The sequence below is a fragment of the Ambystoma mexicanum genome, chromosome 11 (genome assembly GCF_040938575.1).
Source record: "Ambystoma mexicanum isolate Mex_15411 chromosome 11, UKY_AmexF1_1, whole genome shotgun sequence".
Classification (NCBI taxonomy): domain Eukaryota; kingdom Metazoa; phylum Chordata; class Amphibia; order Caudata; family Ambystomatidae; genus Ambystoma; species Ambystoma mexicanum.
The window spans coordinates 930420352-930438476 of NC_090934.1; positions in this window are offsets into that span (position 1 = coordinate 930420352).

Sequence of the window (18125 nt, forward strand, 5' to 3'; positions counted from 1 at the left end):
TTGGAGCCAACCTTACCAGAAGTCTGGCAGGTGTGGCAGCTCCTGCAGTACTTATCTACTTCAGCCCCCATCTTTGGCCAATAAAAGTAGAGTGAGAGCCTTTCCCTTAGTCTTCTTGAAACTCAAGTGTCCAGCCAAAGGAATCTCATGGGCTAACTGCAAGAACGGTGGTCTGTTCTCTTGGGGTACTACAGGTTGTTTGTTGTCCCCAGGTGCAGACTCCGTTGGTTCACTGTAGAAGAGGCCATCTTCCCAGTGTAACCTATATTTCCCAGGCTCTTGCCCTTCAGCCTGAGCATCTGCCTGGTGGCGAAGACCTTCCAGAGTTGGACATTCTCTCTGTCCCTTACTGAAGTCTGCCCTGTTGGGTCCACCTTCTGCTAGTAAAGACTGCAGCTCAGGATGGTCAACAGGATCCAGATCTCCAATGAGTTCCTGGCCTTCCACTAGCTCTTCTTCAGAGTCTAGTTCAACCACACATGGTTGTACCTCCCTCTCAGCCTCTGCCGGAGGGGGAGTTACTGGTGTAACTTTGGACAACCTAGGGGAAGTCCTTGTTGGCTGCACTGAAGTGCTGGCTGTGAGGTTCTTTTTTAGAAGTTTTAGGTTTCCCTTTTCCTTCTAGTTTCTTAGAGGCAGCAGCTGACATCTCCAGTGGAGTAGGAGTGATCTCTTTCTTCATCATCTCCTTGGGAGTACCTCTCAGGGTTCGCTCCATTGCAGGCCTGGTGAGCTCCTGTAACCTTTTACTTGGAGGTCTGGGGGTATGTGACACTACTCCAAGAGTTTTTAAGTCATTACCCAGCAGAACCCTTCCTGGCACCTCAATTTGTATGCTGACAGGTATCTTCACAGTCATGTCATTACACTGGATGAGAACTGGTAAGTGGGGGAGCATCTGCACAAGCCCTCCAGCTAACTTGGTGAGTCATCTGGGTGCCTTAGCAACATCCTCAGCCTGAAAAAAAGATTTGTCCACCACAGTTATGCTGGCCCCAGTGTCCCTAATGGCAGGAGTCTCCTGACCATTCACCTGGACAATGTCCTTATAATACTCTTTAGTATTATCTGGGATAGAATTATAGACATCTAAGTTCTGTTGTTCCCACAACCCCAGAGACACTAAAGAAACACTGGCTGAGACTCCAATGGGTTCATCAGCCATCAATAGAAAGTTTCCACTTGCCATTTGTACTTCCTCCTCTGGAGCGAAGGCTAAGGAGACAAGCTGGACCCCTGAAGGTTTATCCTTACATCTGGGATCTCCTTTCAGATGGTCAGTAGAGCCACAAACAAAGCATTTACCAAATGCTTTCTGGAATGGTGGCTTGTTCTGACCTCCTTCTGGTTTGGCACCAGGAGGTACACTAGCCTGATTTGGTTTCCCTTGTGGCTTACCCTTTTGGTTTTGTTTGGGGCCCTCTTTGGGATTGGAATTATTAGACATTTCTTTGGAGTCCTTTTTTGGCTGTTTTCCCTCTTCCTTTTTCTGAGTAGCCCCAGAATCCTTGTGAGTGGCCCTGTTGGCATCCCACAAGTCAGCAGCCTTAGCTAACTTCCTGGAATCTAATTCCTTTGAATCGGCCAAGTGCTGTCTGAGCTTAGGAGAGCAGGCATCATAAATTGACTCCAACATTACAAGATTATTCATTCCTTCATAAGTTTTAACTCTGTAACCCTTAATCCATCCCTCTAAGTTTTTCAAACTTTCACTCACCCAGGTAGCCCAAGGGGTACCATCATGCGTTTTGAGGGTCCTAAACCTCTTAAGGAACTGGGAAGGGGTCTTCCCAAATCTAGCTACCAAAGCTAGTTTCACACATTCATAATCCTTCTTATCCACTTCCCCCAACTCCATTACCACATCAGTTGCAACAGGGGGAAGCCTAGAGAACAACCAGGGAAGTAACTCATTCCCTGTGATGTCCTGGAGCCCATGATTATACTCAAACGTTTTAACCAATCCAACACATCCAACTTAGCTTCATACATACCCACTAATTCCTTAGGCATCCGGGGTCTTTTGGGACTGGAACTCCTAGAGGAACCAGAGGAGAGAGAAGCATTTTCCACAGACAACTTGTTCATTTCTAGTTCATGATTAAACTCTATTTCTCTGAGTCTTAACTCAGCTTGCTTCTGCTCAGCCTGGGCATTAATTCTTCTGAACTCTAGCTCTTGGTTTCTTTCAGATTGAGCAATAAAACGTTTGTACTGTAATTCAAGCTTCATTTTGTCAAGTTCAAAATAAGCAGGGTTACATGTAGGACCTGGTATAGGCCCAGTAGGTACAGTAGGTAAGGCAGACAGAGGCTCAGAGTGGCTAACTTCATTAGGTTCACTTTCCTCTTCTGACTCATTATCAAGACTTTGATTCAGATCAATACCATCACTGTTTTCTATATTTGCTGGGGGGGGGTGTAGATTCCTCTGTACCTCCCAGACTTTGGTTTTCTAACAATATTTCTATAAGTTCCATTTTCTTGCCCTTCTCAGAGAGATTCTTATGTCTACACAATACTTTTAAGCAATCAGAAGTTTTGGCAGACAATGATTCTAGGGTATAACTCTCCATAGCAGACATAGTTAGAAAATCAGCTTTTAGTGCTAAGCTCTGTGGTTAGTTGTCCTAAAGTGTTCAAAAAGCACTCTAAAGTGTATACTCAATACAAATCCCACCGCTGTACACCAGTGTTAGGCAGAAACCTGTGCAGTTCCCTCTGGGACCACTGCAAAAGATTTAAGACTACAGGTGTTTGGCAGTAAACCCACTTGGTAGCAGTCTGTACCACACAGATTCACTTGGTAGCTGTGGCTGAGCAGTCAGACTTCCTTCAAGAAGAGTTAGGCAGTATACAGAGTATTCACAATAGGTCAAAAGAGCACAGTAGAAGAAGTAAACACTGACCAGAGCTTGGTGTAAAAGAGATATCATTATTTATTTAAAACCACATCTAGTAAGACACACAGGCACTAATGTTAAGCAGTTCAAAAACACGGTCACTGAAAGATATACACTCCCTTAAAAGAATATTAGACAATTCTTAAGTAAAGCCCCACTTATTTACAGACAGCGGTGAGCGCTTAACGCAGATGGCACTCTAATAATTCGTTTTAAAAAGGGAGAGAAAAGCAGGGTATACATTGAAACAGATCCCAACACTTTCACAAGAACACAACAAGAGAGGAAGGCAGAGTAAAACCGTGAAGTTAGAGTTTAGAAGGCCGGATCCACTTTAAGAGGATCAGAACGAAATGTGTCCAAGGTCACACGGTTGAAGTGCACAAAAAGGGTTCAGAAAGAGTTGGACCAAAGAAAGGGACCAGTTAGATGGTCAAGGCGGCCAGCCCAGTCCAGAAGGTTAAGGGAATATTATTACCTTGTAGCACTCTTTAGAAAGGGAGGCCTGGCAGACACAGTACCTTAAAGTGGTGAGAATACTCCAGCGGGGGCAGTTGTTCCTGGCAGCGGATCGGATGCAAGTCGGTGCTTCATCCAGGGGAAGAGAGGATCTCGTCGGGGAGGAAGACAGGAGTCCGTTGCACTGCCAGGGAAGAAACCAGCCGCGGAGCTCTCAGGTAAAAGGAGCGCTCCTTTTATTCGTGGTCCGGTGGTAAGTGGCTATCCGGTTGCCGGGGTGCTTGGCACGGGCAATTCGACCACAAGACGTCCTGGGATGCGAGGAAAAGAAGGTAAACTGGTTGTGCCCACCAGTCAGGGGAAGAAGCCTCTCCAGCCGGGAGATCTTCTCTGTCGTCGGGAAGTGGTGAGTCGGTTCCGCAGGGCTCCACCGGTGGTGTCGTCGTGGTAGGTCGGCTCAGCTTCTCCCTCATCAGATTCTCAGGTCCTGTGGCGACTTCTGAAGTTCCAGTCCCCAAAACCCTGCTTTTATGCAGCACACCCCCATTCACTCAGCCTAGCTGTCAATAAAACATGCTAAGTGGTGAGCCGGCCGGCTCACCACTTGGGCCAATCATACAAGAGTGCGACTTGAGTTACCAAGGTAACGCAGTCCAGGGTGACTAAACCCCTCCCACACCCCCTGTGTTACCCAGACAGAGTGGCACCACCTTTGGAGGCTTCTGTGGAGAAGCCCACCAAAAAGTGGAACAAAGGGCTGGACTTGGGTTGGAGTCACAGAAGAGAACACAAACGCCATTTTAGAATCGAGTCCTGGGAAAAAATACCAACCGGCGAATTAATATTAATTAAATAAACCGGCGGTATGTTCGAGGCTATGAGAATTAAATAATTAAAGTTGGTAGCCTCGATCAATGGGAAAATCCCATAGGGATATATTCGCGGTCGAATATAAAATGTAGTATCCACTGCCACCAGCCAAAACTCGATCAGGGGGGATGGAGACGTGCCCCCTCAACTAACAGACCCCGGGACAATCGAATTGCCCCAACCAGTACGTCCACAATATGATGGTTTGTACCGTTTTCTGTTAATAATTTGGGACTAGTAAAGCCAATGGTGACTTTACATGCCCTGGGAGACAGTAGTCAGTCCCAGGGTATGGAGTCTATGGTGGGGTGTCACTATGACACCCCTGTGTCACTGCACGGAGGGTGCTTTGTAACACACATAGTAAAAACACATGAGACCCTATGGAGTAAAGGACCCCATAGCCCATAAAGCACATTAACAGTCAAAGGAACGCCATAAATCAGGTCCAAGAGTGGGAGAAAAAGTGTCTCACTCTTGGCAGGAGAAAAAAACAAACTCCACAAATCCAGCAAAGCTGCTGGGGGACTCACTAGGTTAGCAAATTCAGCCTAAAGAGAGAATTCTCCCTAACAACCACTGAACACCAACAAACAGTTCCCAGGTGGAATTAGAATCAAGTCTAGGGCCTCATTATGCGTTCGGCAGTGTGGCCAAAAACGGTGGTCATGCAGTGGTAACAGATTACTACACCACCAAACTATGGTTTTGCAGGTAAGGTGGAGGAAAAACCTCCAGCAAAATGCTGGAAGTAATACCGCCACCTTACTGCCAAAAACCGGCAATTTCTACTGAATTGCTGCCAGCGGAATTACCACTGGTGGTAATTTTGCCAAAATCCTCATGGAGTCCTCTGGACTCCATGAATGGGGACTGACAACGCCATACTGCCACTTGTAATACAGGAGGTCATTACGCCGGACCAAGTGGTAGTAACAGTAAATCCATTTGGTGGTATCTCTGCAGATGTACCGCTGAGATACCACCAAACTTGTAATAAGGCCCTTCATGTCTCCACGGTAGTGCAGAAGATGACCAAAAACCAGCATGCCACCAAATAGATTGAGTACATTCCCAACAAGGTAACATGAGGCCCAGTCACTACAAAAGAGGTTCACTCGAGAGGCATAAGTATGTCACTAACAGGAGCCAAACTTATCACCATCCCTCTCACGGTCTATAAGGAGTGCCATGCAAAGACAACAAAGCTCCCTTCTTTAGATGGCACACACCTGCCTTTGCCAAATAAGTAGTTATTTTCGTGGCATCTTCCTTCGCTTTGTACATCCCAATTATTGTCTTCGCCTCCTAATGCTTCCGTAAGAGGAGACATATGTCTCATTTGGGCCCAATTCCATGTCGAGACACGGAGGCCCGTATTATGCTTTTCTCACAACTTTATTGTTCGAGCAGCATTATTATAATAACAACAATCCCTCAGAAAACAAAAACTACAAGTCCCAACAGTTTAAAGTCTTTTTGTAGTTCATCTGTTATTGGACTTTCAAAACATTAACTACCAATCATCATAGTCCACAGTCCATCCCTATAAATCCAGTCCAAAACAATGATTCCTCCTCTTTCTTTGCTGCTCGGGCAGCCAGTAAGTACCTAGCATTACTTTCTTGACTTAATGTTAGAATGTATATGTTTTATGTGAATGGCATAAGCGAGCGATAACACGCAGCGAGCGATAACATGCAGTGTTCAGTAACTGTTGTGGAACATATCATGGTGTTTTAATTTCATCTGGGAGGGTGCGACAGGACTAACACTTCCGGTGACTGCATTAGACAGGACAGAGGGGGCACTACAGTCACAGCAGTGCGAGGAGCACGACAGTGACTTATTAAAGTTCCGGTGATCCTCGTTTACAACTTCGGTGACATTATTCAGTGTCCGCAACATGGAGCATCCGACATCAGAGTCAGATAAAGGATTAGCATACCTCCCCATCGATCGGATCACTGATGGGACCAACGTTCTTAAGAGCGAATGCCCAGAGTGTGCAAGGTTTCCCTGGCAACACAAAACAAAGCGTTTGAGGGATATAACAGCGTAGTGAACGCTCAACTGAGAACAGCTCCACCGGGTGCCCGTAAAAAAACAAATCCGCCAAAAAGGGAGTTTTATAATGCAAACAAGCCCCCAGAGCACTACATTAATTATTTCTGCCCTAAAAATATACAGAAGACGGGTACAGGCCCAAGATACCTGGTTTTACAACAGTGGCACACCTGTCTCCACTCAATTTACAATAATGTCGAGTTCAAGTGAAGAGGTAAGAGCTTAAGTGTGCCAGAAAATAATACAACCCGGCATGGGGGAAATACTGTATCAGGCCTTGGGTCACAGTATAGGGCACAGCTCTCAGCAGCTTGCGATCATTGAACACTGGATAAAGTTTTCCAAAGGAATGGAGGATCTTAGATGAACAGGTGCTCAAGGAATAGAGAAAGGGGGAAGAATGAAAGCCTGCAAGGCCAAAAAGGCCAAGACCCCCCCGGGCTCGCCAAGACAAGGAGTGCAAATGGTGAGACAAAACCTCTGATAGCTCGGAGGGTTATGATGAGGATGATTGGGGCACTCAATCATCAGAGGAAGAAGTCGAGATTATATCCTCGGAAGATGAGGAAACTAATAGAACTTCCAAGAAAAAGAAAACAGCAGATAAGGAAGAAGAAGCCGGGGATTAATTTGACCCGGTTGCCGTGATGCATCCACGTTCCTCTGAGTGGGAACTGCCGGCTAAGATAGCAGCATACAAAAAGAAAAGGCTTAGAAACCCGCTGGCAGAGGAAGTCAGAAATAAACTGAGGGCAGAGAGCCCAAGACCACACTAGCCGGAAGACACTGACAACCACATGGTCACATTCATGGGGAGGTACGTCAAAGATATTTAAAAAGGTCTAGATAGGTCCTGGCGCTCATGCCAAGACAAAATGCTAGATGTGTTTGGACCTATTACAAAGATAATGGAGATGGCAGATGAGGCAAAAGAAAAGAATGAGGCGATAGACCCAACTATACTATCTGGCTGGGCTCAGAGAGCAATCTGTTTACTGGGCAATGCCAATAGTGGCATCATGGCAGAAAGAAGGAGATCAGTTTTGGTCAAGATTGACCCTAAGCTCAGCGATCTGGCCACATCAGAGGTGGCAGCGTCTGCAAAAGGGAGATTCTTCCCAGATGCGTTTATAAAGGAATTGACAAAGTTCACAAATTCATATGCAGCGATTGATAAAGCCCAGGTTTCATTAAAAAGAGTATTCAACAGACAGGTTTTTGGCAGGGCTGGAAGAGGCAGGGGCCGCTCCGCCCACCGCTTTGCCCGCCACTTCGCCCGCCGCTTTGCAAACAACAGGTTCCAAGCCGATAGATACCACTGGAAGCAAGAGCAAAGGAAGCCTAACCCTTCTTCCCTTCAAGAGTAAGAGGAAGAGGGCGAGGTTGGAAGCACGCAGATAACCAACATCAACCTAACGCAGGTAAGAATGAGTGTGCAAGCACAGATAACACAGAATCGGGGGGCGTGACTGAATGGCCGCGTAAAAGGACGCATCCGTGAGGAGCTCCCATGATCCGGCATCGATCCTTCACATAAATCGCAGTTTCCAGCTGAAAGTGCACGCCGGCAACATCGCTGCGTGTGCGTGAATAACTGCGGCATGCTTTGAGCGCAGGAGGGACCGGATCGGGGGCTGGTGCAGGAAGTTGCCGTGTGAAAAGGACGCAAAGTGCCCACAGCTTGGAGGTGGGCAAGATGGCGGCCCTGAATAAAGGACCATAAACTGTCGGCAGCGCCGGAGCGGGAGCGCTCGTGGGAGTGGTGTTCGTGTGCCCGGCTGTAGCACGAGGGCACTGGTGCCCAGCCTGGAGGTGTGTTGGCGGACCCAGCTAGAGGGAAGCCGGCGGAGCTCGGAGGCGGATGCGGCTGCCCTCGGTGTGTTCGGTGGACTGGGGTCCCTGCTGGGCTGCACCTCAGTGCGCTGCACAGAGCGGGTACGTGTGCCCCTGTGCGCGCATGAAGTGAGCGGACCGGCATATAAGGAGGAGGGAGCGCCGGCTCGCATTAAGACTCGTCTGCCTAGGAGATCGTAGGCAGCATGGTCGGAAGGCTTCTTAACGGAATGACGACGGAACAATGAAGGACTGGGCGCGGAGCACAGACTGAAGAACGTCGGATGCCATTTGGCAAAACACACAAAGCAGATTAGGAGGGAGACCCCAGAGTAGGGATCTCCCGATAGAGTCATCGAAGAAACGAGAGTGTGAGGTTCCATCGAGGGTGAGGCTGTGACCCGCTGACCCTGCACTCCGACGGTGGCCGCTACTGAAGCAGTCAGCCTTGTGGACAAACGGATGTAGAAGAACTCATCTCAGAGGAGTCCAGTGGTAGTAACACCCATCCACACTATCGTTGAGGACCAATGGGCCGGGCCATGCCGCGATCGAATTGGGAACTGACCTCTGCACTCCCGCTGATGTAGGGGACACGAGACATTGACCGAGGTCAGATCAAGAAGTGATCAGCCCATAACAGTCCGTTGCCCGCGCTGCCGCACGCTTGGGGGGCCACAGGAGCATCTAGGTGCCAGACTGTGCAGACGACAGGGTCTCAGACTCTTGGAACGTGGCACGCACACCAGGGATATTCATTGGGTGTGAGGCAGCTTAATCTGCGCCCACATGGGCTGGTTTATGGCGAGGCAAACATCCGAAAACCTCGGCAGGAATGGTTAAATACCACACACGGCAAGGAAGACAGGTGGAGCACTAGCTCAAACTCCTGCAAGAACGTAAGCTGCGCCAGATGACACATCATCCTGAATAAGGGACACCCAGGAGGCTGATGGCAATGAAGCGCTGTGCAGTAAATAATAATCCCGCCGTCTGAGATATAGCAACACATTGCATATCTGCCTCATTATTGAGAAAGAAAGGGTAAAGTGAAACAATACCACTGACTGTGGGAAAACATGCACTGACCTGGTAGAGCTATCTCGGATAATAGGAGCAAACCGTACAGGGCTTCTACATAGTGGAGAGGCAGGGGATACATACTAGATCCTACAACAAAATTGAATTGGCAAACGATTGAGAAAGCAGCCACATCTGTTCGTGCGCCCGGCGCCGCAGCACGAGGACACTGGTGCCCAGTGGAGTACTGCGCACGCTGTGGATTTGGTCTGCGTGCCCCGCCGCACTGCAATGTCTAATAAACCCCCCAGAATGAGGGTCAAGCAACCCACACTTGACGACTTTGCCAGAACGCCACCAGGCACAGAAGGGGCCAGGAGGAAAGAAAAGAATCCCAGCGAGTGTTCCGGCCCCATGGGCAACCAGGAGGCACTAGAGGCGATTGCAGACCTGAAGAAGGCCTGGGAGACCAAGCTGGGCCTAGCAATGGACAAACTGGAAGCCGCACTTGAACTCAAGGTGGGAGCACTGCAGGAGGACGTGAACCTTCTTCGCCAAGATGTAAGGTCACTGGCTGAGCGCACGGGGGCCCTAGAAAAGGAGGTGGCCCTGAACACGGCGACCTGTGCGACTCATCGATCAGATCTCCATGCACTAGCGCAACGTGTGGGCAATCTGGAGAGCAGGGCGGAGTAGGCGGAGGGACGCGCCCGCAGAAACAACATTTGCATTGTCGGATTGCCGGAGGGTGCCGAAGGAACTAGCCCCACAGAATTTATAGAGTCCATGCTACTACAGGAGATCCCTGGAGGAGCCCTATCTCAGGGATTCGCCGTAGAGAGGGCGCACAGGGCCCTGATGAGAAAGCCACCGCCAGGGAACCCTCCTAGGCCAGTGATTGCTAAGATCTTAAATTACCGAGACTGAGAAAAAATCCTGGAACACTTCCGGAAGGGAGGCACGATACAGAGGGGGGCTGCGCTCATAACGGCATACCCGGATTATCCCTTGCAGGTACAACGGTGAAAAGGAGATTGCGGGAAGCCGGCCACAAGTACATGCTACTTTATCCAGCCAAACTGAAAGTATTCCACAAGAACAGAACCTTGTTTTTCCACACTCCTGAAGATGCCATGGGATGCCTGGATGCGCAGAACTGCCCCCAAGAATCGGAGATCCAGGACAAAGATGGCGAAGATAAGTAGTGAGCGTTTGAGTCTCTTGGGCGCTGTAGCAAGTGACATTGGGACTTGAATATAGCATTGCATATAATTGATGAGGGTACAAGTCTGGTGCCGCAGTAATAAATATGATCCGGGGGCATTGGAAACCTTTTGGGGGGGGCCTGAGATCCAGGGATGGAGCTGGGCGTGTGTTTGTTGGGTGTGGGTGGGGAGGGGGGAGGGCGGGAGGTGTACATAGTTTTGGGGAGTTTTAGTTTGTATATGAGCCTACAGGGATATGTTGAACAAATCAATGGCATCAGGTAATCTCAGAATTGTGACCTGGAACGTGCGGGGCCTCAATAGTTATTTAAAACGTAATAAGGTAATGATGTACCTAAAAAGAATGCAGATTGACATAGCCTTGCTGCAGGAAACCCACCTCACCAAGGAGAAGTTGGAGGTGGTTAGGAGAAAATGGAGGGGTAATGTGATAGGAGCCACATACTCGGCATATGCAAGAGGAGTGGTTACATGGGTGGCACCGCATGTGCCATTCCAACTGCTTAGCTCAACAATAGACCCAGAGGGCAGAATGGTGGTGGTGGAAGGACTCCTGGAAAACAGAGAAGTTAACATCATTAATTTGTATGCCCCTAACCATGACACAGCGGCATATTCCGGGTCCCTATATAGTGAAATCAGCCCCCGGTCGGTGGCGCGATGGTGTGGGGGGGACTTCAATTGCACTTTGAACCCCAGGATAGATAGGTCAGATGACAAAGTAGGGAAGCCGGTGCCAGCAGCTAAAGCGCTTAGGATCCTGTTGACGGACCTTGGCCTAGAGGATGTTTGGAGCAGATTACACCCAACGGACAGGCAGTATTCGCATTATGCAGCATCGCATGACCTGCATATGAGGCTGGATTATGTGTTTGCTGCCACCGAGATTGTGGGGGAAATGGTGGGGGCAGAATATAAGGCTTGCGTACTATCAGACCATTCGCCTTTGGTCGTAGAGTGGCGGCATCAACCCCCCAGGGCGCGGAATCCTACATGGAGGCTCAGAACTGAAGCTTTACAGGATGCGGGATTCCGAGAAGATTTGAGGGAGGCCATCGAGGAATATTTTGAAATTAATACGGGCAGCGTACGCTCTGTGGGAACAGTGTGGGAGGCATTTAAGGTGGTGGTGCGGAGAGTAGCTATATCAAAATTCAAAGGGCTCCAGGGGGGTATTGAACGGGAACTGCAAGAAACAGAGAAAGAGCTAGAGGGCTTGATAAAAAGTGAGGGGATCGCCCGAGAGAACAGCGGCAAGATAAAGGATTTACAGTTAGCTTGTAGTGAACTCTGGGATAGATTATGTAAACTAAACTATAAGAAATACACGGAGAGGCTACATGCTGGGGGGGATAAGCCAGGTCGATTATTGGCTTGGCTATATAAAAATGAAACCCCCCGCTCAGTGATTAGGGAGGTCAGGGACGGGGAAGGCCGAATCTGTAATACCCAGGAAGGGGTAAACGAGGAGTTCCTCAAGTATTATAGACGATTATATGAAGACACAGGAGAGGATTTGAGTCAAGAAATACAGGAAACAATTCAGGATATAGGGCTGCCCACTTTGGATGACCTAGAACGTGCAGAGCTAGACACCCCCATCACCTCGGACGAACTGGAGGCGGTGATTCAGCACCTGCCTTCATGTAAGGCGCCTGGGACGGATGGGCTGCCCAGTGAGTTTTATAAAACATATAGGCGGGAGCTACTTCAGCCGCTGATGGCCATGTTTAATGAGGCCTACGAGCGGGGGGAACTGCCGGCGTCCCTTCGTGAGGCAGTGATCATCCCGCTCCTAAAACCGGGTAAGCCGGACGTGGACTGTGGATCCTATAGGCCTTTGTCCATGCTCAATCAGGACAGCAAAATACTCACGGCAGTACTGGCCAACAGGCTAAAGAGGGTAATCGGCAAGTTGATACACCCAGATCAAATAGGCTATGTCCCTGGTAGAAATATCACAGACAACCACAGGAGGCTGCACCACATCATTGATCAGACCGAGGGAGACTCGGGCGAGCTGGCTATCGTGTCGCTGGACGCGGTTAAAGCTTTCGACTCGGTGCGGTGGCCATGGTTGAAAGCGACCCTGAAAGGTTACGGAATGGGACCAGGATACATTAGATGGGTCCAGATGCTATACAGCTGCCCGATTGCGAGAGTTAAAACCGGAACCACAATTTCGGATAAATGGCAGCTCAGCAGAGGGACCAGACAGGGATGCCCCTGGTCAACCATGTTATACATCCTGGTATTGGAGCCGTTGGCAATATACCTGCGGCAACAATACGGGGAGGTGGGGATCCGTACGACGGGGGGCACACACCTGATATCGCTGTATGCGGATGATATGCTCCTCTACTTGCGCTACCCGGAGGAGAACCTGCAATACGTGTTGGAGGTGATGGATCGTTACGCCACCCTCTCGGGCATATCGGTGAACCCCGGGAAGTCTAGCCTGTTCCCCTTGGGAAGATACAAGCGTACCCCATTGGAAAGGCTGCCCAACCTGCAAGTAACATGGCAGACCGTGACATTCAAGTACCTGGGTGTTAACATTTACCATAGGATAGAGACAGAACACAAACAGAATAGAGAGAAAGCGATCGAGGGAGTTAAGAATAGCATGGCGTTCTGGTCTAGATTGCCCCTGGCTATGATGGGAAGAGCAGCCCTACTTAAGATGGTGGTCTTGCCCAGATTCTTGCATTTCTTTGTGAATGTCCCGTACCTGATCCCTAGACGCTTCTTTGTGAGACTTCATGGCATATGTAGGGACTTCATATGGAGCAACTCCAGGAACAGGGTGGCCCTCTGGAAACTACAGAACACATGTGATAGGGGGGGCATAAACCTGGCGAATTTTGAACTGTATTACCTGGCAGGACAGTTGTTGTATGTGGCTAAATGGCTGTCAGCAGAGGACTCGGCAGAAGCTAGGCTTTTGCAAGGTGAATGAGCCCCATACTTTTTGAGAGAGACGGTGTGGCTACAGAAGACCAAATTGGCGAGGAAGGGTGGCCTATTGAAGTTGGGCTGGGAGGTCTGGCGCAGGACATGGAGAACGGTGGGAGACCCAGATCCGCTTTCCCAGCAGGTCCCGCTAGCGGCGCTATGCGGAGATGACTCCCAATTATTTGAAGCGGTCCGTAAATACTGGGAGCCGGTGGGCTTAGCCACCCTCAGAGATATATGGCAGGATGGGGAGGCACTGGGATTCCAGAGATTGCAGGAAGAAATGGGGGTGCATAGTGGCCAATACATTACTCACACCAGGATCATGAAACGGGTGAGGGGGAGATGGCTAGAGATGGTACTAATGGAAGAACCTGATGCCACCCTAGAAATTATGTATGATGTCTCGGAGGGTGGGTATGAAATATCTAGGATATATGAGCTCCTGGGTGCAAAGACAGGGAAGGAGCTGCTCCAACTGAGGCATGATTGGGAGGAGGAGGTGGGAGAACCCATGGCAGAGGGACAGTGGGATAGAGCTGAAAGGTACCATAAAAAGGTGTCCCGGAACGCGAGACTTCAGCAGATTCAGCTGTATGTCACCCATAGAGCTTATTTGACCCCCAGTAGAATAGCCAGGTTCGGAGGCTCGGCGGTACAGAAATGCCCCAGGTGCGGGGAGGAGGAGGCGGGGTTGTTGCACATGTTTTGGGCCTGCCCTGAGGTGCACAGATTCTGGGAAGAAATAAAGGCGAAGATGGCTGGTGGGGGAGTGGGGCTTGACATATGGTCCGCTTTGGGCATGTATGCTTGGGATTTTTGCCAGGCCACGTAATTTAAAGCATGTTAGTAAGATGAAGGACCTGGCCTATGTTTTGGCTAAGCGTAGAATTGCGATGTGTTGGAAAGCAGTCCATAGGCCCAGAGTTGAGATATGGTGGGCAGATCTTTTGAGACGGGTGGAAGCAGAAACTACGGTCTGGTTTGAAGCTGTCAGCAGGTGAGGAGAGGAGGAAGTGGGCCCCCTGATAGCCTGGAGGCAACTGGTGACCTCATTGGTAAACCCCCACCAGGTCAATCATGAAACAGAAGACTCAGATGATTCGACAAACACTGAGATTCCTGAAAGTGCTTATGCAAATGTTGCGGATGAGACGGCTCGAGCTGGGGGGAGTGAGGGGTGAGGGCGGTGAACAACATTGTGTAATGTGATGCCATGAGTCTGACTACGAACGTCTTAAAAGTTGTAATGTTTGGTGTGTTTGTTAAAAATAATAAAAATTGTTTAAAAAAAAAAAACACAGAATCAGACTCCCACAGTAGGGGGAGAGTAGCGAAATTTGTAGAGAAATGGCGAATGATTTCTACAGATGCTTGGGTGTTAGACACCAAACAGGGTTTTCACATAGATTGGCAAAGTTTGCCACGAAAAGATAAATGGCCAAAGGCATTAGTGCTCAGCACAGCGGACAGAGAGTTTCTAGACACAGAATTAGAAGAACTAGCACGGAAAGACACTATAAGGCAAGCTTCAAATATGAGGGACAGTTTTATAAGCAACATGATCCTAGTGAGAGGCCATCACAAAACGAGACTGATAATAAATCTGAAGGAACTTTAAAATATACAGACATTTCAAGATGGAGGGCATTTGCCTCCTGAGAGACATATTACAACAAGGGAATTGGCTAGCAAGGATAGATCTCAAGGATACTTATCTGACCATACCTATGTCAGTAGAACAACAAAAATGTCTGAGATTTTGGTGGCAAGGTCAAATTTGGGAGTTCACTTGCCTTCCGTTCGGGCTAGCATCGGCCCTATGGTGTTTCACAAAAGCGATGAAGCTGGTAGTGAAAGAGGAATCAGAATGATCATTTACCCGGACAACATTTGTACAATGTGCCAGGACAAAGTACTGATTAAAGAACAGATGGAAGTCACTTTAGACCTCCTTTCACAATTAGGGTTTATAATAAATTGGGGAAAATCAGGCCTACAGGCAGAACAGAACATGGAATTTGTGGGCTTCTGGTTAGACACAGTACGGGGAACATTAAATCTCCCTCTGAGCAAAGGGAACGATATCAAGAAAAAGATAAGGAACAGATTAGCATCAGAGACAATATCTCTGAGAGAGTTTGCGAGACTGCTGGTACACCTCGCATCATCAATTCAGGTGACTTTCACTACATTAAAGAGACTTTCAAAGATTAAAAATACAACATTTGAGGAAGGGTGCATCCCACGAACAAAGGATACCCCTATCTATAGAAGTAAAGGAGAAGCTGGAGTGGTGGTTACACCACATGTATGTTTGGAGCGGAATAGCAATATTTGGCTCATCCCCGGACCTGGTGATAGAATCAGATGCCAGCAGGTGGGGATGAGGAGCCAGATGCGGGGAGCTGTCGACACGGGGCAGATGGTCGAAAGGAGAATTGAATCTTCACATACAGTTACTAGGGGAATCCAGACGTGGACCCCATGCTCACTATTCTTAGAGAGGCACAGCTCCACCCTACTGATGAGATCCAACCAGACCAAAACATGTGTCTGGGGTTGCTGTTGGTACTCTTGTTCAGAGGAGAATTGCCTAGCATTTCAGTGCTGGACTACCCCAGGGCAGGACAAAGGCTGATATGCAGGGACATTTCTTCTCTGTGAAAGGGACAGTGAGCTAAAGACTTGGTAGAGTCTCTCCCAGGGGTTATTCACCCAAGAACAAGTCATTGGGCTGTATTCGTGCTGGTAGAGAGATTCCCAGACCCCCCTTTGTTTTGAATAAATTAACTTTGGGTTTCACCCTAAGTTAACAGGGCGATCCTGACGTGGACCCCTTGCTCACTGTTCTTAGAGAGGCAACAGTTTCACCTCACTGATGATGCCCAACAAGGCTGAAACACGTGTATGGGGTTACTGATGGTACTCTTGTTCAGAGGAGAATTGCCTAGCATTTCGGTGCTGGACTACCCCAGGTCAGGACAAAGACTGATATGTTTTGAAAATGTCTCCTCTGTGAAAGATAGTGAGCTAAAGAATGTGGGTAAGGCTCGTGCAACCAGGACTAATGTCTTGCAGAGAGACTCCCAGGATCCCCCTAGTTAGTTAGAATAATCAGACCAAGACAAAAATATGATCAGGTATGGGACGTAGATAAAATACTGAGAATGTTTATATCATGGGCAGATAATGACAAGCTGACAAGGAAGGCGTTATCATCCAAGTTAGCTATGCCCTTATGTTTATTGTTGTGTAAGAGGGTATCAGACGTCAGAGCACTAGAGATCAATAGGAAGACCCTAGCCCCTCAGGGAATAACGTTTGATATCGTGAAAAGGACCAAAACCTGGTTGAGATCAATATTGTATCAAGCATTCCCAGATCAACCCAAATTATGTCCAGTGAGATGCATTAAAACGTATTAGTCCATGACCAGGGAATTGAGACCCCGGGGGTGAATCCATTTTTATTGCCATAAGGAAACCTTTTGGGGCAGTAGTGTCAGTCACAATAGCTATATGGATTAGATGGGTTATGGGTCAAGTGGCAGTAGATATAGATTTCTATGGAGCACACACAGTGAGAGGAGCAATGGCCTTGAAGGCATTTCAGGCAGCGGCAAGACTAGAAGACACCATGAAGGCAGCAGACTAGTCGAAAGAATCAACATTTAAAACATTTTATTTTAAGCCAGTGGAAAAAGTAGCAACGTTGGTGGTAAGTAAGCTTTGAATAAGCATAATACCAGCCTTCGTGTCTTGACATAGAATTCAAATTTTCCATAGATACGTTACAGAAAGTCATAATTCTATTAACGATACAGAGGCGAAGGATTATCCCTCCCAGTAATCAATGTCATGAAATGTTAATGAGATCTCTTCTGTGATGATGATAATGTTAAAATTATATGTTCAAAACGAATAAGGAATGTTTTTTTTCCACTCATGTCGATTACCCACCCTTAGAATCAAAGTCTGAAATATGATTTGTGTTTCAGGTTCTATGGCGGGTAATAAATCAACAGGAACATGACGTCAGGCTAAGGGACAAGTTCACAGCATCGACCGGTTGGGATGCTACAGTTTACAAGAGACCAGACAAAGAAAGAGGAGGAATCATCATGGTGGACTGGATTTATAGGGTTGGACTATGATGATTGGTAGTTAATCTCACATGTTTTGAAAGTCCAATAACAGATCAACTACAAAAAGACTTTAAACTGTTGGGACTTGAGTTTTTCGCTTTATGAATTATTGTTATTGTTTTAATAATGCTGCTCGAACAGTAAAGTTGTGAGAAAAGCCTCTGTGTCTTTAATAGAAATAGGACTCTCTGTAACGTAAGTATGGAAAATCTGAATTTCACTTTACTATTTCCAAATAGTTTCTACTTGATCCAGTTGCTGACATACAAGCTTCTGTAGATCTAAATAGCTTTGAAAAATATTTTAGTGGTGATTTGTGTCCATCTCTGTCCACTAGACCACCCTTCCTCTCCCTGAACATACATCTGCAGACAGCGCCATGAATGTGCCGCTCTTTCCTGGAGTAATCACTACCCCCTTTCCCTCACTCCTCTTCAAACTTCCTTCCCATGCCCCCTTCTTCCGCTTACTCCTCACCTCTCCTCAGTACCTAACTCCTCATAGACCTCATTTGTGATGCCCATACCAAAGTCAAAAGTATTGACTTTGCCAGTGTTAGTTTTGTTGTTATAATGGGTCACTCTTTTATAAACTCCCACTTTTGACCCTGAAGCTGATTATGATCGGGACCAGGGATTGTTAGAAC